The 25,797-nt window shown below is 40.5% G+C and overlaps 1 protein-coding gene across 2 annotated transcripts in view; it reads right to left on the minus strand.

The window, feature by feature from the left end:
- Nucleotides 1-24,237, minus strand: part of Cntn1 (contactin 1) — a 311,867-nt gene extending 287,630 nt beyond the window's left edge. For both annotated transcript variants that reach the window (XM_060388785.1, XM_060388788.1), the window contains exon 1: nt 24,099-24,237. The gene's annotated coding sequence lies outside the window, so the exon portion shown is untranslated. The remainder of the gene's footprint in view (nt 1-24,098) is intronic.
- Nucleotides 24,238-25,797: the final 1,560 nt, after the last annotated feature.

Raw genomic sequence — 25,797 nt, forward strand, 5'->3', positions numbered from 1 at the left:
GGTTTTGTTTAGCTATGTAGATGTATGAAGATAAGATAGTTCCCTTTAAGTAAATTAACAAACTTGATACAGGTGCTTATCTCACTAGTTCTATCACCTGAAGCTATTATGTTGATATCTATTTATAACTGGATTCTTTTGATATTTAGATCAGTTTTTTTTTTTAATTTTACCTTGTTTTAAAAAGTTACATATGTGTTTCCTGCTTTGAATCCAGGTACTTTTATCTCTGGGGTGAATTTTCTTAACCGTTCATAAAAATCAATCCTCTGTATTTATGTTGGGCTCTTCACTTGGAATTCTCTTGAGTATTCCATTATTGATCCACTCTGCTTCAGCTAATGATAACTTTTTTCATATTGCATTTTTACACCATGATAAGAGACTTCTACACTTTCTTATACAGAGACCATGCATCATACTTCCTTTTCTTTGTCCCTGTCTTTTCTTTTGTTTTCTAACCATTGTGACAATGTGGCTCTTGCAGGAGTACTGCCACCCTCACAGTTATGATGATATAGCATCATCTTTTTCTTTTAAATATGTCCTCATTTGCTTTCATAGTTAACTAGATTATTGTGTAGCTCATTTTAGCCATTTTTTTGACTATTGATTTTAAGGTAGTTTTATTCCATTGGAAATTTAAATTATTTAATTTATCCTTTTCTTGACATTACCAATATAAAGTTAACTTTTCTCTATCTCCTCCATTAAATTTCTTCATACATTCTTAAGTTTTATCTAGAATGTGATTTAGGACATGTTTTACTGTCTTGGCAGTTAGCACTTGATTATTTGCCATTTGGGGCTATTCCTACTTTTTGTAAGTGAAACAGAACCTGCATGCTTGTTTGTCTCACCACCGGGTTGACATCCCATCAGGGTTCTCTGCTGACATTTGGGTTTGGAGGTCTCCCCCCTTCCCAAACATGGTTTCTCTGTGTATCCTTGGCAGTCCTGGACTCGATTTGAAGACAAGTCTGGCCTCAAACTCACATTGATCCACCAGCCTCTTCCTCTGCCTCCCTGAGTTCTTGGGTTTGGAGTTTTGGAAATAGCATTTGATTTTGTTAGTTTGTTTTTCATTTCACTTCACCATGTCTCTCAGCACACCATTTTCTCATCCTGATTTGTTCTTGGCCTTCACTGGACAACTCTGCTCTTGATTCATTTTCAATGTCATTGCAGCATGTACTAATATGCTTTAGCAGGTCATATAATCATTCATGTATAAAATGAGTTGTTTCACACACATACAGAGATGTGATGATGTAGACACAGACTGACTAGGCCCCCCAGACAAATCCAACTAAGACTGGTACAAATACAAGTTAGTTGGTAGGAATGAGCATTGTAGTAGGTGGAATGAGAAATGTCCTCCATAGTCTTGAGCGGTTGAATGCTTGGCCTCCACTTGGTGGCACTGTTTGAGGTAGTTTATGTGGTACAGCCTCTCTAGAGGAAGCATGTGAGTTTCCAGTTTGTTCTCTCAGCTTCCCACCACTACCACTATGCTCGCCACTGGTCATCATGTTCTCCACCACAAGGGACTGTTTTCCCCCTGGAACAGTAAACCGAATAAACTCTTCTGTGAGTTGAAATAACATAAAAAAAAAAATGAGTTGTTTATTTTATATTTACTCTATGAGTGTGAGTGCATTAGAAGAGGTCAGAAAAGGGCATCAGACCTCCAGGAACTGGAGTTCAGGTGCTTGTAAACCACCTTAGAGGGTCCTGGGACAGAACCTAGGCCCTCTGCAAGGTAACAAGTGCTCTTCTCTGCTGAGCCATCTCTCCAGCCCACGTTCTGCCCTATTTCAAATGTGTATCTTTTCCTCTAAGACACTCCCAATGATGACAGGAAAGTGTGACTTTTCAGTATTTCATTGTGAGGCAGGTTCTGCATAAAAGCTTCTGTGTCTTTCCAAATCCACAGTAAAACCAGAAGGACATTTTTAAATCCTGTTTTGCTGGCATCTTGCTAAGTATGATACCCAGCAGCTTGTAATGATGGTGGAACAAAATTAAAGTAAGCCTGTCAGTCTCTGTTAACGTTGCATTTTTTTCTCTTTGTTTTTAAAAAGGACAGTATTTGGCTGAGTCAGAATTTTTTTTCTTGAAGGATGAACTTGTAGAAACACAGGGCCAATTTAAAACACATAAGAATGTGAGACACGCTGATTCACACCTAAAATCCTTGAGGTGGATCGCCAAGTTCAAAGTCAGCCTGAGCTACACGAAGAGTTCAAATGTAGCTTGGAGCTATGCCATGTGTCAAAAAGTAACAGACAGATAGATGATAGGTAGATGATAGGTAGATGATAGGCATAGATAGATAGATAGATAGATAGATAGATAGATAGATAGATAGATACAGAGATACAGAGATAGATACAGAGATAGATGATAGGTAGATGATAGATATAGATAGATACATAGACAGATAGACAGACAGACAGTAGATAGATAGATATGGATAGAAAGATAGACAGACAGATAGATAGACAGATTGAGATAGAACATTCATTTTCTTGGTCATCTGTAGTTATTTCAACTTCTTAGCATTTCGCATACCACACAGAGATATCAGACTTTCCAGTAGGAATATCACCTACTGTGCTATTTCCTTGTTTTCTATAACCTGTTGTTTATGGCAGTAAGATGCTTACAGGGCTAAGGGTTAAAGCACCTCATGCACACACTGAATAACAGAACCATAAAATATAAAGTCGGTCAAGAGTAATTCCATTAGCACCACTGCAAGTGTTCCCAACCTAGCAAGCTTTAGAAGTCATATTTAGTGAAAAAGTCATATTGAGGTGAAGTTTTCTTTCAAAGCTCAAAACTCAGTGTTCCATACAGCAGCAACAAAGCCATCTTCTATTCAATTCCAGCTTCTAACCTTTCCCCAGCAAATTCTGTAAGTTAAATCTCAAGGCCTCCAATGAATCAGCCAAGAGACATTTCTGTAGTGCTGAGAGCAGCTGATACGGCTTGCTCACTGGACATAACGCCTTAGTTACTACAGATGGCAGCATGAAAACATCATGGAATAAGTTGGCCTGTCAATAGGAGAGCTAGTATGTTATGAAAACTCTCTTGAATGGCTGAGAATTTATTATGTATATTTCTGTGTTACAGTAAAACCATCATCCTCATGGTGTGCATGGAAAGAGCATCATGAAAAGCAGCATTTATAGGCTTCTTCCTTCCTGTAGCAGCTACCCTGCAGCATACACATTAGCCAATTCTGGCCTTGCCTCATGGGTAAGATTTTGCAGACAGTGCTGCAGAAGTAGAGATTTTAGGAAACTTGCCTGAAGCCATGGGTAGTAAGAATGGAACTGAAATAGAAGCCAATGATATTCAGCTCAGATCTCTGTCCTCAACTGCTACACAGCTCTGTCCTCAAACCAGATTTCTTTTAAATGGGAGGTACACTTGCCGGAGGGCTTTAGTCCACTCGCCCATGAGCAAACAGTCCCTTGCTAGCTGTGGTGTTGTTTAATGCGACTGAAAAAAAATATATTAACTTCCAAGAATTTATGCCACCAGACTTACTCTAAATCTATAGCAATTTTCACAATACTACAACATGCACATTATATATATTGTGTGTCTACAGGTTTAGATACAGGTGCAAGTGTCACGTGTGTCTATTTGCCACTGGATGAGCAACCAGTGGCAAGTAGACACTGGACAGTGACTGAGGACTGTGTTTACCGTCAAACACCTCAATGAAATGCTGGATGCTTAAGGAAATACCAATATCTTGTAAGATCCTGTGATTCATTTCCCAAAGCACAGCAGGCCAGAAATGTTTTAGACACAGACGTAGAATTTATGAAGTTGGAAAGGCTAAATATCTGTCTGGATTAGCAAAGCATAATTTGTAATTCTGTATAAATTAGTAGTATTTTAACAGGTAGTATAAATATGGAATATCTGTCATGCACCGATTAATAGGTTTTGCTATGAGGTGAGTTCAGACCATGACAAGATTCTGGCACCTAATGAGTCACAAAACGGCACATGCAGCTTGAATACAGAATTAGTAGAAGGAAAAGGTGTGCTTACGCTGCTTTTGCAGCTGGCATACATCCATGGTGAGGGCTTTCCTAGCCGATGGATGATTTTGTTGCTCTCCAGAACTTGAATTAATGCTATATAATTTAAATCCCACAAACAGCAGCTTCTGGAGAATATTCATAAATAAATCTATGAAGTTTTGAAGGTAAACATAAAAAAACATCTTTCATGGTATGTCTACTTGGCAAAGAACATCAAATGATGTATTTAGAGTTCTGATATGGTACACACAAGTTGAAAGCCAGTTGAAAACATAAAAGAAATAGGAGTTGGCCTTGAGCGTTCTGTTATTTCACTGACTTTCTTATACTCAGAAAACATTATGGTAAATTGGAAACTAAACATTTGATTTCTGCGGAGCAGGGCTCAGGTGCGAAGCCCTGCATCCTCTGATATGCTCGTGCTTGACAATTGAGGACACTCTGGTAAACCAGAATGGTAGGGTTTGGTAGAAGAAAGGAAGATCAGCTAAGGAGATCAGCTCCAATCTCAAAGGATAGAAATATGTTTTCCTTCTCTTTGATTTTTTTTTACATAATCATATGGAGACTTAAACCACTCATTATTATCTATTAAAATAATAAATAGTGATATATACTGTCAATAATCTATACTATCTTGTTATGGCCTTTAAGTTTTAAATGGGGATTATGGTTATAAGGTACCTTTATTGTCTTTTCATTGAAAGGAAAATTTCATTCTCAAAAATGCAAAACAAATAATCACACAAACTAGATGGTGTTTAATTCTGTGTTCTAATATTTTGGAAAAATATTCTAATGTCCTGTTTAACACACACACGCGCGCACGCACACTTTAGGCTGTTTAGTAACCTTTAATTTATACTGTATTCTACAGAAATGGCTAATAAAATAAGTTAATGAAAAAGATACAGCTGAAGCCAACAAATTATTGCTAATAAATTCACTTGTCTAAAGTTATTCTTTAGAACATGTATACTTAGACATGAAGTTATGGAAAGAAACAAATATAGTAATAGAGATGAAGTCAAAGAAAAGAGTGTTACTAAACAAGAAATGATTAATACCAGCTACATTTATCTCTCTACAATATTATATTCTTTCTACCTATAAAATTTTCATAAATCCTTTGTTGTCCAACAAATATGTGCAGTTGTGGTATATAATGTTTTGTTATATATTTCATTTGAATTATGAAGTATGGAAAAAATGATACATTTTATTGATCTCACAGCACAAAGAAATAATTTAAGCATCACAATTTCACATGAATATAGTCAAAGTTCTCCCTCTAATTCCAAGTTGAATGCCCTTTTCGACAGTTCCCATGGCTTCCATTCTTTACAGCTGTTTTAGTAACTCTATGTGCTTAGAAAATCAAGTTTAAAAGGTCTTCATTTGCAAGTAACTTACAGGTGTGGAATGGTAATTCAGTGGTTAACAGCTTGTAAGCATGAGAACATAAATTTGGGATCCCCAAACGTATATAAAAAACTTCAGGGACAGCATATTCTTGCAATCCCAGTGCTGGGGAAGGCAGTGGCATGTGGATCCAAGGAGCCCAGAGCTCAAAGGCATGCCAACTGAGCCTACTTGGTAAATATAAAGACAATGAAAACTCTGTCTTAAACAAAATTAAAAATGGACAGCATCTGTTGAACAATAGCCACGTTGGTCCTCTGGCTTCCACATGTACACACACACGGGCACATACATTAACTTTCATATGTACGAATGAACACACACACACTCATGCCGCAAATAAAATTGCTTAGGAAAGATCCCAGAAAATACATAGCAAATGTTTAACTAAGAGAATTTCACGGCGACTATCTTGTGTGTGATATGCACGAGTCTTTCCCAATTACCAAAGTCTGACAACACAACCACCTTCAGTTTTAAATCACTACTTGTTCCCGATTCTCTCACGCATTACTGACACATTTAGGTTGAGCATTTTAGGGTGTTTCTGGCCTCACCTTTTCTAGTTGTGTAGATTCAGAACTAAGCAGGGAGAGTTTCTTTTCATCAACGGGACTTCATAATTTGCAAGCATAAATCACCCTCCCATGAGCTTCAGGGTTTCCCTTTCAAGCCTGTTCTGTTAAGGACCGTCATAGATGTAGGAGGAAAATGGCTTTGCAGCTAACTATAAGGATACTATTAGCTTTCCTTTTCTTGGGTTAAGTAGAGCTATTACAGCTATAAGTACAGCCAGATGGAATCACACCTGCACACATGGGGTCTCTGGCATATGGAGGAATCTCTTTTAGTGTTTCTGTGGAAGAACAGGAGTTCCTAAAATCTCATTGTACCTGTGAGTTTTTATGGCATTAGATTTGACCCATTTATGTCTACTTATTATTCTTTAATGAGATTTATAGTTGGCAACCTAAATGAAATTTTTTTGTAAGTAGGGTATGTAGTTTATCCTTAAGAAAGGATTCTAATCATTTAATTGGATGGCTTTTAAATGCAGTAGGTTTGTTTTTAACTTTGTTCACACAAATGGGCACACATACATGCACATGAGAGAGAGAGAGAGAGAGAGAGAGAGAGAGAGAGAGAAGAGAGAGGGGGTTAGTACTCCTACAAAGGAAGGAAAAGGAACAACCATGGATTTCCCTGGATTGTGCCCTAATGACCAGTTCTGCATCCATTAAACAGAATTATGCCACAACAATAAATACATTTTTATTCTTTGTTCAAATCTTCCTGCTTTTGACCAGGCAGTGGTGGTACACAACTTTAATCCCAGAATTCGGGAGGCAGAAGCAGGCAGATCTCTGAGTTTGAGGCCAGTCTGGTCTACAGAGCAAGTTCCAATAATGCCAGGGCTACACAGACTGTCTCAAAAATAAAAAAAAAAACAAAACATAACAAAAATCTCCTTCTTTCTTAAGGTTGGGAGAAAAGCTCTCTTGTGTGAGTACATGAGTTCAGAGATAATATTTATAAAATATCTTGTACTAAAACTTCAATGGCAAGCAGATCTCTAGAGATTGTAGCCCCTCTGTCTTGTCTTCTCTCCTTATCTGTGATCTTCCAGGCCAAGTCCCTCTCCAAATTAAATGGGAATACCTGACTCAAGGGTAAGCTATCCCCAGATGGTAACGTTTCCCAGGTGGTCTGAGTATCCAGCTAAGGCTGCAAGACACCTAGCTATCTTGATTGACCTCCAAAATGCCAGATATACTTGTGAATTTTACGACAATCCCCAAGGTGTTTTTGCCAGCTTTTTGTAATGGCAAATCACATTCACGTCTCTGGCATCTAACTGCTGGGCTGCAGTTTGAAGTTAGCCAATGAGAATGCAGCAGAGCTGTTCCATTAACTCCCTTCCACTGATTGACCGTAATAAAAACTTGAGACACTCATAGATGTCTTTCTTAACAGCAATAATAAAAAAAAAAAAAAAAGTCAATATTTACTACAACACAAGAGTAATCAAATCAGGCCTTGGGAGATCCCTAGGTTTTTTTTTCCTAACAGTAAGGAAAACTGCATTAGTAATATTAAAACAAGGAATGGATACCTGGAGTAAGATGTTTTGTTCTTTTCTTTCTATTAGTTGATATCCTTACTGGAGTTATCATTAAAAGTTACCAATCAAGCCAATCAAGAATCATTGGAACAAAATGTATTTAGTCCCCAAAGTGCTCTCAAAAGGCAGTGTTAGCTTTTTCAAATACAAATTATCAAACCACTCCAGACCTACCAAATTGTTAGTCCTCGGCATCTGTTTCAACAATCAATTCTATGGACACTTAAATCCACACTCATGTTTAAGAAACACAGGCTTAGAAGGCAGCCACAGCAAATAAAATTTAGTTCTCAATCCATAGTGTTATGTATTCTTATCTCATCCCTTTCTGCATCTATTTTTCATTTCTCCATAAAATGCTTACAAAATCATTTCCATGCTGAGAGAATTTCTTTAGTCAGCTGGCAAATGACCATGCGAGCTTGTAGAGGTTCTGGTTTCAAAGGATCAATATTTATTTCTTGTGTTATAAACAGAATATTCTCAGTCCATTTTTTAGTGGATTGCTTGCAGAACAGTATTGCAATCATATTCTCCTTCAGTAGGTCCTGCAGCAATCAGAATTTCTTGAGAACTGGGGAGCATAAAATCCAAGCTTACAGAAAGCTGCAGAATATTAGGTTTACTCACTTCGGATCATTGAAAGAAAATTGTTCATTTGCTTCCTTTACAGAGTTTTTCTTTCTTTCTTCCTTTCTTTTTAAATGTGTCTACAGAGAAATTCACTCCAGAGCTCTTAACAACCTCAGTATCTTCTAAGGCTGCATATCTAATGCATGAAAATCCCAATTTGAAATACCATTCCTTAAGTAACTGACAAAGATGATTTTAACAAATATAAGCAATGAAAGCATCCCAGGTGTGAAGGATGAGCAATCACCTGTGTATCTTTTCTCTAATAAAGGCATGTGGCATGACTTCATTAATAATCAGTGCTTGGGTTGGAGTAATGAGAAGCATTCCGATTCAGTGATACACGAATGATTGTGTGAGACCTTACAGTTGGTCTCTCCGATCAGCTATTTCTAGAAACCCCAAGTTGCATGACTCCCCTGGGCTTACTCATGGTTAGAATTAGCATCTAGAGCTGGAGAGTTATCTCAGTGGTTAGGAGTACTTGCTGCTCTTGCAGAAGATTCAGCTTTAATTCCTGGCACCAACATGGTAGCTCACAATTGTCTTTAACCCCAGTCCTAGGGACCTGAGAACCTCATCTGACCTCAGGTGGCACCAGTCATATATGTTATATATACAAACTTACATGGAGTAAAAACACTCACATACACAAAATAATAACAACATTAAAAAAATTGACATCTGTTGCTTAATCAATCATCATTTTTTCCTAAAAGTAAAAAGACATTATAAATGAATAATCAAAAAAACTTCATAACTTTATATCCTTCATGTGGACTCCAAATTGTGTGTTTATGGTGCATCAAGGTGGAAATTCTCTCCCATATGAGCACTGTCACCGCATTTCACACTGCATCAAAGCTCAGTGTAAAGATCTTCCCAGTAGGCACAAAAACCTAAGTCCAAGGACCCGTTGATTTTCATCATGGACCAGAGTACAGTTTGAAAATACTAGGAAATAAAATAAAATTCTTCTTTTCAAAAATAGTATTTGACCAAGTCACCACATATAGAGAAGACACATGATTTAACTTCTTAACAGGTCACATGGGAACAAAGAACAGAAGTTTTTGATTGGACTTTTTACTTGCATGTTATTTATCATATAAATATCCTGCATTTAGTATGCATGACTCTTCTGCATACTCTATAAATACTGATTCTCTTATTGAATCTGTTAAAGATGAAGGACCTTAAAAATGCCACACCAAAAGAATTATGGATGCTCCGTGTCCATTACTCAAATACCTTTAGATTCTTGGTGAGGGAATGTTCTAACCAACTCATATGTATTCTGTACTTTAGCTATTTCATAGAAATATATATATCCTACTGGCGTTTTTAGAATATGAAATATATTTATGAAAGACTATTCTAAAAATATTTTACTTGGGTGATTGTTTTAAAGAAGATTCCAACGAAACATCTTTAAAATTAAATTTAATTTTATAAAAATAAGTGCATTATATGTTTAGTGTTTCTAAATCCAAGGCATGGGCTTTGAAATTATAGCCGAAAACTGATAAGGGACGGTCTGCATACTTGCAATCTAGTAAAGAGGAAGTGGTGTGGGAGTGGGTTTTGATAATGAAGGGGTTTAGCGGCTATGGCGGAGGTCTGTAAGCAGTGCCCTGGGAACCACAAGGGGGTGTCAGAATGCCAGAACCGAACCAGGAGCAGATACCAACCAGACTCTACGTTTCAACAGACACAGAAACTTTCTACCCTGTCTAGCTATTGGATTATCTTAAGAGATATTTTGCCCAGAAATCTCTCTAAAATCCACGATTAAAACACATCGAAGGGCGCTGTGGTGTGACACAGAGGAATCACCCTCCATGACTACCCATCAACTGAGGCACTTGTCCTACTTCACACCCGTGCCGTTTATGACGAATGAGATAGACACGTGCAGGAAAGTTCCATGGCAACCAGCACTGGAAATAATAAATCCACTTGCAAATAGCGGTGTCGAGGGAAAGGACATTGCAGGCAATTTCTAAGAAAAGTATTCCCTGGGTGAGACAGAAATCCTCCTGAGGAATTTTAATTCTCTGGTGAAATAAATAACTGGTTACCACCATCTCTGAAGAATGAAATTGTTTTTGAATGCTCCTAAATGACCACTGTGACGCCTGTAACTCTGCAAGGCATTTATGTGAAAAGTGCCGGCTCTAACAGGAGAGGGAAAATAAAGAAGAAACAAGCCTCACTTGATCACAGTTGCCGCATGTCCGCTACACACGCACTGTGCCTGCTCAGCATGTGCTCTGAGCAAAGTATAAGAAGACAGACTTTTATGGCAGGTATAAACCATGATCATGGGGAGCGGAGGTTCTCTGAGCACGTTTCAGCATCAGTGTGTCTTCCTCTATAGAACTCGTACCTGTAAGCAGGTAAAAGAAAGACAGGAAGAAATTCTCCATCTGGTGATATCCGACATAGGGAGCTTCAAAAAAGAATTAGCACTGTAAATAAATATATATCGCGTGTTTTATATGTAAGTATAAAATGTATTAATTTTAAACATATAAAACAACCCCAAAAGTCCATTTTGAATACTCTAGTTATGTTGTAAATGACTGCTCCACATACTCTAATAACAGACATGTTTGTATGCAAAGAGAGACCATATTATTTATAAAATAAACAGGGTGGTGACCTCAGCCTCGGCCAGTGATGAAATCCAAAATCCAGGACACCTGCAAACTTTTCTATAACTTAAAACAACAACAACAACAAAGGTGTCTATCTTAGCAGAAAGCAAGGTCTCAGCTAACTGTAAAAATCAAGATCTATCAGGCAGGACATAATTCTCTTTACTAATTACTATACAGAGCTTTGTCAACCTAGTTTTATAACATATCTTACAGCCAAAGTAAATCAATGACGAGAATATTAGAGTATATTAAAAGGGGTGATTTGGAAGGTTCAGGTCTGATAATTTTGCAGCAAGTTTTCTTATCATTAATAGTCAAGACACGCTTTTTCATATCAGGGCTTAACTTTTTTAAATTTGTGAAATTGCAAAATTACTTTCATAGCGATAGTCTTTGTTTTGCTTCATTAAATCCTAAAAATATATGTTATAAAATCTGATTAGATAATTTCCTTACTTGGAATTACTGCTGCAAGGGAGACTTTGCTTGATCTGATATCTTCCTTAGTTATATGTCTTACATGTGTGTGTGTGTGTGTGTGTGTGTGTGTGTTAAAGATAGGATTTCTCTGTGTAGTCCTGGCTGTCCTGGAACTCTTGTAGATCGGCTGGCCTCAAACTCAGAGATCCACCTGCCTCTGCCTCCCTTGTGATCCCTTGTGATGGGATTAAAGGTGTGCACCACCACTGTCCAGCTGTTGCCATATAACTTGCACTCCAGAATGTATCAGATATCTCCCTGTTGATTGAACCAGCCATGCTTCCTCTCTGCATCCACCTAATACAGTAGCTCTTTATCAGTCAAAACACTTATTGAGCTTTCAGTTTCATCAGCATTCATCTTGCCCCACTCCCTAACTACAGGTATAATGTGCCTAGTTGCCTCAAGCTCCTGCCACCACAACTATCAAATGGAATTACCTCCTTATTTAAGTTGTTTGTTGGGTTTTTTTTTTTTTTTTTGTAAGATTATTTTGTCACAGCAACAAATAATAAGTAAGTGATAAAGAAAATTAGTCTCCAAGAAGTAGGCCTTTGCTGCGGTAAACCAGGCTGTGGTCGGGGCCTTTGAGACTTGTCTGTAGGAGGAATGTGGAAGAGTTTGAAGCGTTGGGATGGAAAAGCCTTTAAGTATTGTCCACAGAGCTTTAACGAACTTTTCTGGTGGGAGCTTGAAAAACAAGAATGCTAAGAGACACATGGAAATTGGAGATCTTGCCTGTGAGGTTTCAGAGAATGCTGATTCTATCAAGAATTAAGGTGGGAGCTATTCACCTATCATTTTAACAGAGAATATGACTTCAGTCTATGTATGCCCTGAGAACTTGAGGAAAGTTGAATGTGAAGCTAATTGACTACCTGATTGGGGTAGGAGATTTTACAACAGGATAGCATTCACTAGTGTCATGGTTATTGTTCACTGTTCCTATCCAGATACAGAGCGAGTGACAGCCAAGGGAAGGAAAGAAAGGTAGGGAAAATGCAGGGAGGATTAGCATTCCATATCATAAGACATATTACAAAAATCATAGCTATAAAATAACTATTATAGTGGCACAAAAACAGACATCTAGACCAATGGAAGAAAATACAAGATCCAAACAGAAATACACCTAACTACAGGCACGGTTGTTAAACAAATTGCCAAAAGTGCTCTGGAGAAAAGACTGCATACTCAGCAAGTGCTGTGGGAAAAACGGATGTCCTTACATAGAAAAACAACATCAGACCAGCATTGATTACCTCGCACAAAAACTAACTCCAAATCAGTCAAAGACATCAGTATGAAACCTGAAACATAGAATATGTCAGAAGAAAATACAGGAGTACCCGACATGACACATGTGTAGGAATAAGGAATAAAACACATGTTTTATGAATCAAGCTCCATCTGGCCAGGAACTGACGCCAATGATTGACAGGTGCGGCCTCACAAAACTACAAATCTTCTATAAGGAAAAAAGAAACAACCGATTGAGTCGATTGAGTGAAGAGGAAGCCCCCAAAAATAGAAGAAAGCCTTTGCCAGCTATACATCTGACAGAGGATTAGTACCCTGAATATATAAAGATCTCAAAAACAAAGTTTTAAAAATTAACCTCATTTAAAAGGGGGCTAACGATCTGAAGAGAGAATTCTCGAAAGAAAGAAAGAAAGAAAGAAAGAAAGAAAGAAAGAAAGAAAGAAAGAAAGAAAGAAAGAAAGGTGACTAAGAAGTACCTCAAAAAGCTATGTTATCAACCCTAACACATACAGAAATGCAAATTAAAACAACCTTAAGAGTTCATGTCACCCAACCCAGATAGGCTAGGATCAATAAAACAAGTGACAGCAGATGCTGGTGGGGATGTTCCAAAACAATGGACCCTCTTTTTTCAGCTAACAGTCTCCTCTGATCTGGGTGATTCCAAGTCTTATAAGGAGCACCACATAGCCCTCAGGGCAGGTTACAGGCTGGACCCTTCCCTGATAAGGAAACTGCTCTAGCAAGCATCTAGGAATTCCTAGAAATGCCCCACCCTGATGAGGATCTACTCCAGCAGGGCCTTCAACCCCCACTTCCAATAGGATAATTAAGTATTGTATTTTCCTTCCTTAAGTGTCCCTGATGGCAGGGAGTCAAACACTTTTACCCTCAAAATCCCTCAGTCTGTGTGGGGTTTATATTGCCCTTGATTTTACACTTTCTTACCTCAAGACTTTCTGAGGGCCCGGACCTCTCCATGCCTAGGCCTCACAGGGCCTCTGTCTTGACTGCAAGCTGACCAGGCATCGGCTTTGGCCAGCCCCTCTGCCATGCTCAGCACAGCAGCTTGACCAAGAGCTGTAACGCTTTGGTATCACCATAGGCTTTGGAAAGCCACTGGCAATCTCATGCCAAAAGAGCCAAACTGTAACTCTCTGTGGAAAACCTTTTCCACAACCTGGCTTAGTGTACACGGGTCTCACCCTAAAGCACTGTAGCACTCACCCCTGAGAGAAATGGAACCTCAGTTCTCCATATGGAAGCCAAGCTCCAGGACCTCAGCCAGAATCCAGGCCCTCTCTGAACAGAGACTGACAGTCAGCCCTGTGCTCTTTGGCATAGACACAGAAGACATCCTACTCCAGAGAAAGTTGCTCAACCGTGTTCTTCTTCACTCTACTCACAATAGCTAGAAAATTGAAGCAACTTAAATGCCCTTCAACTACCGAATCAATGATGAAAATGAGATAAATATATACTAGATGGAAAAATATTTATTTCAATGTTATTTGATGTCCTGAGTAGGCTGTAGGTGGAGTGGGGCTCTACTTTTCTGAGGAGAAGGATTGGGGGATGGGGGAAGATAGTGGGAGGGTAAGGCAGGGAGGAGAGAAGGGAGGGGGCTACAATCAGAAAAAAAGAGAAAAAAATTAAAATACTTTCCATTAAAATGTATTGTATCTGATATATAAAAATATACACTGGCATTTTCTGAGATAAACATCTGTTATATCAAACAGCTTGATGTTCAGACTGAAATATTACACTGTTCATAACCTCTGAGCAGGCATCTTGACAGCTGCAGATACAGATCTGCATTTCCAGTAACCATGACAATTAAATGTGGTCAGATTACAAGCCTTAGGATGGAATTACTGCTAATGTTTTGTGGTGGTAGGAAGGAAAATTAGGTCAGAAAGCCATAAAATTCCCATTTTTATAATAATAAATATTTAAATGGTACATTGTAAAGATCTAATTCATGATTTACATCACCATGTAAATCACTGTAGTGGAAAACCTTTTTGTTTATTAGCTATCTATGAATAAAACATTTGTAAGATTAGAATGATTTAATTCCTTGGGATAACACAGTGTATTTGTAAGCATGGGCATAGATTCTGTATACCAAGACTCACAGAATACTAAAACTATTCTGGAAAGGACTGGGCAAAGAATAAGCAGGAGGATTAAAAACTGGAGCATTGCTCAGACTGGTTAGCACCAAACAATAAAGAGAGCTTGTCTCAAATAGGGTAGAGAGTGAAGATGCCTGAGGTTGTCCTCAGACTTCCACGTCTGCACTAAGACACACATGCTTCAAACCCACATGCAGCAAAGTTGTCGAGTCTGGATGTGTATTCTCGCTTTTGTTATTTGCTCTTTAGTACTCTATACTAGCTCAGAGTAATTCCCTGACTTACACAATAGTGTGATACATGTTCACAGGCCACTCCATTGAATTTGTAAAGTGCTAGGATGCCACATGCAACACGCTTAAAAACCATGATTTTCAGTATGATGCCCAATAAGTGATTGTTGTTAATTACTGAGTGGAGATTATAGAGATAAGATATTTGCAAACAGATAGAAAATAATTCTTACATGCCAACACCTTTAAGTTCTAGACAGAGTAGATTACTGCTCTAAGTAGCATTATTTTTTAAAAATGAATTTTTCTCATTATTTGTCTTAGTTTCCACCTCCTGTCAAAATTTGATTTTTTTACATAACACTAAATTTTCAAGATTGTATAGAATGTCATGGTTAGCAAAACTAAAAAATAAAATTGAACTTCTCTACTTAGAAATATCCCCCAAATTTTTCTTCAACAACTCAGGTAAAAAAGATAAGGAAGCTGGGGATGGTGGTGTGGACCTTTAATCCAGCACTCGGGGAGACAGAGGCACCCTGGTCTACAAGGTGAGTCCAGGACAGCCAAGGCTACACAGAGAAACCCTGTCTCAAAACAAACCAGCAAACAAAAACAAAACAAAACAGAAAGGAAAAGAAAAGTATATTTTACTTTTCACCAAAAATATTAATATATATATATATATATATATATACACTCTAAAATTATAAGTATGAAATGGGATGTGTGTGTGCGTGCGTGTGGTGCATTGTATGTGTTTGCGTATGTGTGTTTAAACAAGTGGTTAAGTGAATGCAAGTGTTTGACATGTGTAGGATGGAAACTTTTAGTTTCTGCTCAAAGAGCTATGGAGAGTCGATATAATTACTAATGAAATGAAGGTGCACTGCATTACTCAGAGCTTTCAATGGATCGTTAAAATGAGGACCAATGGCCTTAGCCTGACAAGGTATGGAGAGCCCAGCACACACACACACTGGCTGTGAGTAATCGTAGTTTTTTCTTGTTTAACTTCTATACTCACTTACATTTGAATTGATGGCCTCTTTTTTTTCATTGATTCATATATGTATATACATATACATTCCTAAGTATAACCTGCTTAATCTGTCTAATGTTACTCATATATATGTGTTCGGGGCTGATGATTTCATAGGAGATATCAACTGGTGGATCTTCCCTAAGGAAGCCCATTTCTTCCAATCTCAGCATTCCTTAGTTACCTACGGTTCTTTGTGCAGTATTGAGGGCTTCTGGTATCACTGACAAAACCCTTGTGAGGATCTGATGATGTCAAATACACAAGATATAATGTCAAGGAGAGTAAGAAAAAAATATCAGAGACGACAAGCAAAACGTTGAGCTAAGCAGAGAAAAGGAGAATTGGTTTTGCCAATATTTAATTTAAGCCAGTTGAATTCATATATCAACAGTTTCCATGTATCTACAAATGTCTCCCACCTTATGAAATACAAATTGTTTCTAAAATGTTAACTTAGGAATTTAGCATTTCAGAATTATCATGTTCTAGGCAAGAATTGTGATTACAAAATTCTTCATTGAAATATTTTATCTATCTTGCTTAAGCCAAAAAGAATATTAAATTTGAAATATGAAAGCCACCGTGACTTGTAGTTTTTAATTGTTGCTTTTTGCCTCTTCAAGGCAAAGGTGAATACATCATTTGATGAAATCATAAAAACTAAGTCAGGCTTTTCTTTCTATTATTCATGTATTCAGAAATGCAGAATACAAGATATATGTGAAGACTTCATAAAACACAAAGATTTAGTAATGGTCTCCATTCGTCAAGGCACACACAGTAGTTCTCTGAAGAAAACAATTGATTACAATACAATGCTAGGGTCTTGTAGTCACAGATCGATTGAGAAAGCATAAATAGAGGCTAAAACACAAGGCTAGAACTCTAAGGATCAAGTCTAAAAATGGTAGAACCTAACTGGAGACATGAGGAGTTAGACAGGTCACTCAAAAAACAGACAAGACCAGTGACTTGTATTGGAGAGAGAGCACATTGGAGGAAGGAGGAAAAGTGAAAGCATGAATGATGGGAGAGGAGGCTGGTGAGTAACCTGGGCATGGCCGGTGAACAGAGATGGAAGAGAGCTGACGACTGAGGAATGAATGTTTGAAAGTTAGTAATGACTACTGTCAATGACTTCAGGTGAAATAGGAGGACCTTGGGAAATAACAGGGGAGACCCCACTGTCATATCTTTATCTTGGGCAAATCTCACTATGAAGTTTTCTTTGGAAAGAGAGCTGTGGATGTGAGGTGGAAATGAGCTTGACGTAACAGAGACTGTAAAAAGAAGACAGAGAGCGTGTCTCTGAACATTGAACATTTTTATTTTAAACATTGTCTTCGTTAGGATTTCTTTTGCTGTGAAGATATGCTATGACCTTGGCAACACTTATAAAGAAAAACGTTTAATTGGAGCCAATGGGGGTCATCCATTTATATTCAAACGACCATTCACATAAAACAAAGCATAAGAAAAGATCAAGTAACTTACACCAGGTCCACAGTGATTACCTGAATGGGCTTTGCTACCACACTCTGTATAAATTAGTTCTTGATACCTCTAAGAGAACAGGTTAAGGACCAGATAACCCAACTCACTTAAAGAACCTAAAAGGACCAATCAGAAGCATTTAGAAAAAAAAAAAAAGCAACAAAACAGTTAGGAAAGGTGAGACCCACTGAGGTCTACATCATCAAACTCAGGGCCGAGCAATTATCCAGTGAATTAAGGACCATCTGGATAATCCTAGCAGAAACAGATTCAGTGCTTGAGTCATTCAGATAATTGTACAATGTGCCCTACCCTGGCTGGGTAACCTGGTCATTAATATCTTCTCGTGTACATTTTGCCCTATGGTATTTTTGGAATGAACAATGGAGGCTCAGAAAGAATTAAGGAACCATCTACTTACTGAAAAAAAAAAAGAAAAGAAAAGAAAGAAAGAAAACTGCAGAAGAATAGTGGGAACATAATAGACTCAGGAATCACTTCACATGAGGATAGGATAAGTCAGACATGAGTTCAATCATGCTTTAGAGGATGAAAGAAGCCTGCGGTGTGCCATCCATACATAAGCTTTTGTACTCAGTTCTGTTGGTGACAGGACATTCTCCCTCCGAGATTTGACATTATATGAAGTAGTGGTGTAAATGATTCAATAAATAACAGTAAACCTATAAATGTCCATATGTTAAAGTGTGTTTTTACAAAGGCACAGCCAGGTACGGCAGCACATACCTGTAATCCCAACTCAAGAGCCCAACATATCAGGATCTCCACAAGTTCAAAGCTAGCAAGAGCTGTGTGGTGAGTTCAAAGTCAGCCTGGGTACAAAGGGAGATGCTTTTCAAACCACTCAGCTTGTGTTCCTCCCCTCCTTCCTGATAAAGCTAAAGGCAGAAATCTGGAGAACAAAGACTTTCACAAACGCCCTGTGATATGGGGAGCATGTGAGTGCTCTGAGTCAGTCCAGCTTCACTAACCAAACACACAGGTAACCAGTGAAGATGACAATCCATAAACTCACCCCAAACCACAGAAAAACAGTTTAAAAGAACTGAGTATGCAACTTTCACTATCAACATTGTCACCTTTAAAAACAATAGTACCAAGTATTAATGATTGTTTTGCTAAATTGGTCTAGCCATTGGCTGAATGTAAACCTGTGCATGAACTTTTGAGAAGTTATTTGTCAGTACCCATTAAAAGTTTACAAACATTGTTTCACTAGTAACTTTCAGTAAGCTTTGATGAAAATAACCGTAAATGCAAAACTTGTATATTTACGTTCAGTTCCTTAATTAAGGAAATCTAGAAACAGTGTAATGACAACTGTATAAAAGATTAGTTGGAAATCATATATACTTCCTTAGTAAGAATGGTTGATGTGGCTCTGCCCTGCAGACTATCAAAGCAGACCCTGAGTCTTATGGCCAACTGTTGGGCAGAGTGCATGGAATCTTATGTAAGAAGAGGGAAATAGTAAGATCTGGAGAGAACAGGAGCTCCACAGGGAGAGCAACAGAACCAGAAAATTTGAACACAGGGGTCTTCCCAGAGACTCAAACTCCAACCAAGTACCATGCATGGAGATAACCTAGAACCCCTGCACAGATGTAGTCCAGGGCAGTTTAGTGTCCAATTGGGTTCCATAGTAATGGGAAGAGGGACTGCCTCTGACATAATCTGATTGGCCTGCTCTTTGATCACCTCCCCCTGAGGGGGGAGCAGCTTTACCAGGCCACAGAAGATGACAATGCAGCCATTCCTGATGAGATCTGATAGACTAAGATCAGAAGGAAAGAGAGGAGAACCTCCCCTATCAGTAGACTTGTGGAGAGGCATGCATGAAAAAGGGGGAGGGAGGATGGGATTGGGAGGGGAGGAGGGAGAAGCTTGTGGGGGGATACAAAGTGAATAAAATGTAATTAATAAAAGTTTAAAAATAATAACAATAAATAAATAAATAAATCAAGAAAAAAAGAATGGTCAATGTAATGGATAATTGTTCAGTGTCTGATGTAAAGATAAAGTGAAGTACAAAAATCAATAGTCACTGTCATTACACCTCACAGTAAACGGTACAGATTGAAAATATCTGTGTATATCAACAGAAATGAGAAAATGGAATGGTGGCATTTGCCGTGAATCCTAGCACTGGTGAGGCAAAGGCAGGCAGATAGATTTCTGTGAGTTCAAGGCCAGCCTGCTCTGCACAGTAAGCTACAGTGAGTTCCAGTCTCATTAGACACCCTGTCAAAGGAGAAAGGAAAAAAGGAAGAAATGAATTAATTTTTTTCCAATTTTATCTTAAGTTTAACAATGTAATGATATATTTGCATACTCTTGAATATAAATTTACACACTTGGCCGTTCACTCGACTGTAGTGAGAAATGAGCCATCCTTCTGCTATATCACAGTGCTACACAACTCAGACCTGCTGAGAAGCTGGGTCCACATGCCCTGCTACCAACAAAAGGTTTAAAATAAAGGAGAAGTGATAGTGAAAAGTCTAACACACATCATACATAAGTAATCTGTGGCATCTTGGATTGACGCTTCTAGGCTTGCAGCCTTGACCTGACCGCTGCACCGATCCAGGTTAATAACAACAGGAGAATTTGCTTTGCTTGGTAACAGAGAATGGACATTAGAATTTAGGATAGGCCCGGACAAACTACTGAAGAAGTGGTGGATACTTGTGGATGAAAGGAAGACTTAAAAAGTATCAAGCAAAAACAAGACTGTCTGGAAAGTTATAGCATCCTTTACTGAAGGCCAGCTTAGGGCTGAGGCCTGTCAGTGAGAACAGTGATGCTCCAGGCATATCTTATCATTACAATTAATACTCTAACAGCTATTAATTAATAAATAATTACTGTGGCCCAAGTCTTGCCTTGAATGTTTCATTGTCTCGGTATAGGTCAGGAAAGCCTCTATAGTTTTATTGTAGACCCCCCAAACTGCCATTCAAATATCTGAATAATGATGGTCTTTCCCCCCTCGCCCCACAGTCTGTGCTCTTACCCAGGACAGTATTCATGGCCAACAGAAACCTAGTAGAAATGTAACTTCAGAAGGAAACATGCCATTTGGGAGCTTGGAAAAGAGAACCGAAATCAGAGGGAGACAGGAAAAGAGGCTTAGCAAAGTAAGAAAACTTGACGACGGATGATTGTTATGTCTACAGCTGAAATTTGGGGGGACAGGAGGGAAGATGTGGAAAATGGCTGTGAGAAAGGAAGAACAGCAGACAGTGTGCTAACAAGCAGAAAGCAGACACCGTACCCATAAATCTTAGAGAGGACAGGTTCTAGGATATGATACGGAGCATAGTCAACTCATGTGTACAAACGGCGGAACTTGACTCAAAGGATTAGACAGGTGAATACAAGGTGGATGGGCTGTTTATAGCAGAGAAGGGAACATGTTGATATGGGAGGGGGGAATGCATGGAAAATGCCCCCAATTCCCTATGACTATTCTGGGGGGCAGTAGAGATGCAAGAGCTCTGAGGAATGAGAGAATGAACTTGGAGAGAACCCCAAGGACCAGTGACGACTTCGTATTTGGGGAGTGGAGGTAAGGTAATTATATGGAATGGTCTTACTCATAGAACTCTAATCTATCTTTTACCTAAGTTTCTAGCATGGAGCACAAGAAAGCATATATGGCAAAAACAGAATTTAGTCATCCACCTGTGTTAGACAACCGAATTATTCTGGGGTGAGGATGCAGAAACACCCTCACATAGCTGTTAGTCATCTTGGGCAGGATTAAAGAGCCGTGCATCTAAAATAGCCCAAGGTTCTGCTCTCTATTGACAAATAGATGAGCCTGAAATTTGCAGCATCTATGTGAGAAATTTGCCACAGTAGGTTTTCAGCAGATGTCTTTGAGCCTGCTTAGAACTTTCAGTGTGATAATTGTAAAATAATATAGTTCATAGTGTCCCGGTTTGGTTTCTGTTGCTCTGATTATCCCCGGACCAAATCAAAGACCATAGAGGAATGCTGCTTACAGACTTTCTCTGGCTAACTCAGCTGATTTTCTTTTAAAGCCTAAGCCCTCTGAGTGGGGTCGGTGTCGCCCACAGTGGGCTGGGCATTCCTGTAGCAATTAAAAATTAAGAAAATACCCAACAGATAGGACAGTGTGAGGGTGGCAGTTTTTCAATTGGGGTTCCCTCTTTCTAGGTGTATCCGGTTTTTGTCAAGTTGAAAAAGCTTAATTAGCACAAATGTTTTTTTTTTCAGAACAGCATTTCTTTTAGTTAGATAATAAGACAGATACACACATAAAGTTAACCAGGGTAAGACTAGGTGTGATGAGAGTTCTATGAGTACTATCTTCCAAAAAGACCCAAGCTGTGGGTTTTAAAACTGCGTGTAACCGATAAATGTGAATCCTGTATTATAACCAGTAGCATCTCTACCGATTCACAGCCTATTGTGTGCCCACTCTCATGGTGAAAACATACACATTTTCAACAGAAGCTTCATGCCAAATTTAGAGGTCAACTTTGTTATCCTTCCCTGGAATACCACGAGGCTAAAGTTATAAGAGAATAAAACCCTCGCCAAATCAGAATTATCAGGCAGTCGGGGTGACAATATTCAACACCACCTCCTTCTGACAGATTAGAACAATAAGTCAGGAATTCGGAAATTAATTCTGGGGGAAAAAAAAGTAAGCAAAAAAATAAAAAAAGTTACCACAGCACACGTTGTTGCTGATACTATTTAAAATTTATTACAGGAAATAACAATTATGGCGGCGCATTTGAAGCGAAGCTGCTGGGGGGGGAGGGGCGCTGCACATCAGCACACAGTAGGCTTTGGTAACAGTGGAGAGCTTAAATTTGTGGAAGATTTTAAACACATTGTTTGTTCCTCCTGAATATCAAATTTTCTCATTTACGACCATGAAAAGGCTATCATCAGGAATACATAATCATGAGCAGCGGCAAAAATAAATGTGCAAACATCTACAAAGGAAAGTCCATGTGATACAAATAAATCTCAACTATCACGTCAGCACCAATGTGTTCAAGCCCTAAGAAAGATCCGTTTAAGGAATTACGTCCAAACTACCTCCAATGGTCCTCCCAGCTCCACCATCCTGAGTACTGAATGGTGGGTGGGTCCTTTCCAGACCCCGGAGAGCAGCTAACTGTAAGTCGCCACGCGAATACCTTTACTTCCAAATAACCGAGATGCAAACATGTGCACCAATGAGTTGACCAAACATTGCAGATACAGCACGCGTTAACGCGATGACTGTCACACTCCAGGCTGCAATGGTCAGTGCGCATCGCGATTCCGAAAACTGCGGGATATGACTCGGGAATGCATTCAGAATAATTTTGGGATACATCGCTTCCTGCGCGCTACGGAAGCGTTCTTCCGTGTCGGGGTTTGTAACTCTGATTTTTCCTTCCTGGCTTTCCCCCTAATGAAGACTTTGATTCTGTTTCGCCCCTCCCACCCAGTGCTTGCAGACTGCTGGAGAAGGCCGAGGCAGCCTCTCGGCAGCAAGGAAACCGGGCTGGCTGGGCTGCGCAGAGCTATATATAGCTCCACCTTGGCGATGTGCACACACAGGCACACGTACGGATGTCCATGCTGGATTTGGCATGAAAAAAAAAGGGGGGGAACAGGGCAGCCAGAAATGGCTACACTTCTAACTCCTTGCTTCTTTCCCACCATTTTTTTTTTTCCTCAGCAATTTTCCCAGCAGGGTGTCTGATTTCCCTGCAATTCTTCTCCCCCTTTGCTAGCAGCAATCTGATTCCAGCAGGAACCGGCGCTGGGCCAACACCTAGTGCCCAAATGCGGTCACCCAGGGAGGATGCTTTGGAGCCCAACCTGACACAGTCACTTGACTAGATGAAGCGGTAGTTTCCCGTAGGAAACGGGGGCCGGCGGGGAGCTGCCTTTCTGCCCTGCCCAGTCCGCAGCACCTCGTGGAGGAGGGACCACGGCTCTTCCTCCGACCCGATTCATCCGAAAATGCCGGGCTTCTCCCCAGCCCCCACGCCCGAAGGGAGCTAGATTACGGCGTGGGGGCTCGCAAGTCCCTGCCTCCCTCACTGCCAACACCCGCAGCCAGCGCTGCGCTGGAGGGGACCCGGCAGGTGCGGGGGAGGGGAGCAGGAGGCGCCCTGCGTGTGGAGCAGTTGAGGAGCGGTGGGGACCTGCGGCTCCTGCAGCTGGCACGTCTGTGCCCCCAGCCCCCAGCCTAGGCGACGGGGCATGCCCCGGGCCCGATCCCGCAGGCAGCCGCAGCGTCTGCGAGGAAAGTTGCCCAGACGCGCTGCCTCTCGGGCCCCTCTCCGCAGCTCTTCCCGGTGCGTCACCCCGGCTCCCGCACCCCGACCATCCCCTCCACCCCGTCACACGTACGGCTGTGACAGCCACGGCGACCCCGGGAGCCGGGGTAACCAGGGCGGGGCAGGGGCTGGGTGGCCTCGGGGAAGCGCGCCTCCCTTGCGCTCTGCGGAAGGACGAGCCTGCCTCCTACCTGTTCCCCACTCCCGTCGCCGCCGCCGCGCTGCCTGGCCCTACAGCTTTCCCGCTCCCGCCGCAAACAGCTGGGAGCGCATCTCCCACCGGCGCCACTCCTCGCCTAGGCGGAGCCCACCCTAGCTACTTGACAGCAGAAGCCGGGGCCTCAGAGTGCAGTTATTGGGGCCGCGGGGAAAGGGAGGAGGGGACCGGAGAGAAACCTGCGTCTTTGATTGGACAGAGAAGATGTCATTCTCAACTCCAGGGTTTCTGTGGATTCTCAGAGCTCCTGCACCCACTGGCGAAGGGTCCGTGTAGTCCACGGTTTCACACCCCTCTGAGGGCCTTAGTGGGTGACAACTGCCATGATGACCTGCCCTTAAAGGCTCCTCCAAGAGGGAGGGAGGATGTGACAAAGCCAGACCCTGGAACTTCCCAAAAGAGACTCTCTGCTCCCTGAGATTGAAGCAGGGACACCGCCAGAGGCCAAGACTCGGTATGAAACATGGATTTCAATGAGGAAACAGAAAGCAACATGAGGCACAATTAAGTGGAGAGGGATCACAGGAAAATCACAGCTGTGGACATTATTTCTTTGCAATTCCCAACCACTGACCAAATTATGTCACGGAAGTTTTCCTTACAGCAAACAAAATTCAGAAACCTTTACTCCATTGGGTCAAAAATTGCCCAGACAGGATTTCAAATGGGGAGACGCCATAAAATAAACTTTCAGAGTTAAGCACACTGAGGCATTTGCCGTGGGTGGCAGGTTCTTAAAATAATGGCCACCATACTGACCGATAACCAATCTCACCTGCTCAAGTTCCGGGAGAGTATATAGAGACAGCTCAGTGATCCCAGGCCTGCTGTTAAAGAGGGCAAAATGCCTTTGTGCTCAAGTGTTGTCTCTGCTGTCTGTCCAGGCGGAACCAGAAAGCCATGCTACCCGAGGGACCCCTTAGTGGAAGACCAGGAGAGACTGCACACTAAATTGGAGTAGAGAGTGTGTTTTCGTAGTACCTAATGAGGAAACAAGATACCATCTTCCTTCAAATAGCCCAATTTGTCTTCCACCTAGGTAACTTAGCCGTCTTAATGCATGCTGGGCATCAGAGAGGATTCATGTTCCTGAGTTCGTGAAAGGCTGGCCCCCTGGACTAAAGGGAAGGCTGATGCCACCAAATGCTAAGAGCAGATAGAGTCAGCGCCTGGAGGTTTTAATGCCATCGGGTATTCAGTGTGTAATGAAGAGGAAAGGGACTCAGGTTACTTAACAAAAACCGTTGTTAGGCTCCGGATGTCAGGATCCCTGCTGCAAGTGTCAATGCTTCCCCATAGCTTGCCAGTTTGTCTTCTATCCTCATCCCTAGTACACACTGCAGTTTTCCCGCGGAACTGCCCAAAATTCCTGGATTACCGTGGGATATTCTGTGCCGTATGCCGTGGGAGGTGTAACAGAACTCAGCAGGAATGAGAGGTAGGACGTGTAAAGGGAGGCAAGGAGGACAAACCTAGCAAACACTATAGTAGGAAATGTGCTTCCGACGTTAGCATCTCTCGACTGTTCAATAAACCTAAATTACCTGGGCTTTGTCCTGCCTTCCAATTCACTCTCCTCGGGTAGGAGAAAAAGCATAGAATGGAAGAGAGAGAGAGAGAGAGAGAGAGAGAGAGAGAGAGAGAGAGAGAGAGAACCAGTGAATATTTAAGAT

This window comes from Meriones unguiculatus, chromosome 8 (assembly GCF_030254825.1).
Source record: "Meriones unguiculatus strain TT.TT164.6M chromosome 8, Bangor_MerUng_6.1, whole genome shotgun sequence".
NCBI classification, from domain to species: Eukaryota; Metazoa; Chordata; class Mammalia; order Rodentia; family Muridae; genus Meriones; species Meriones unguiculatus.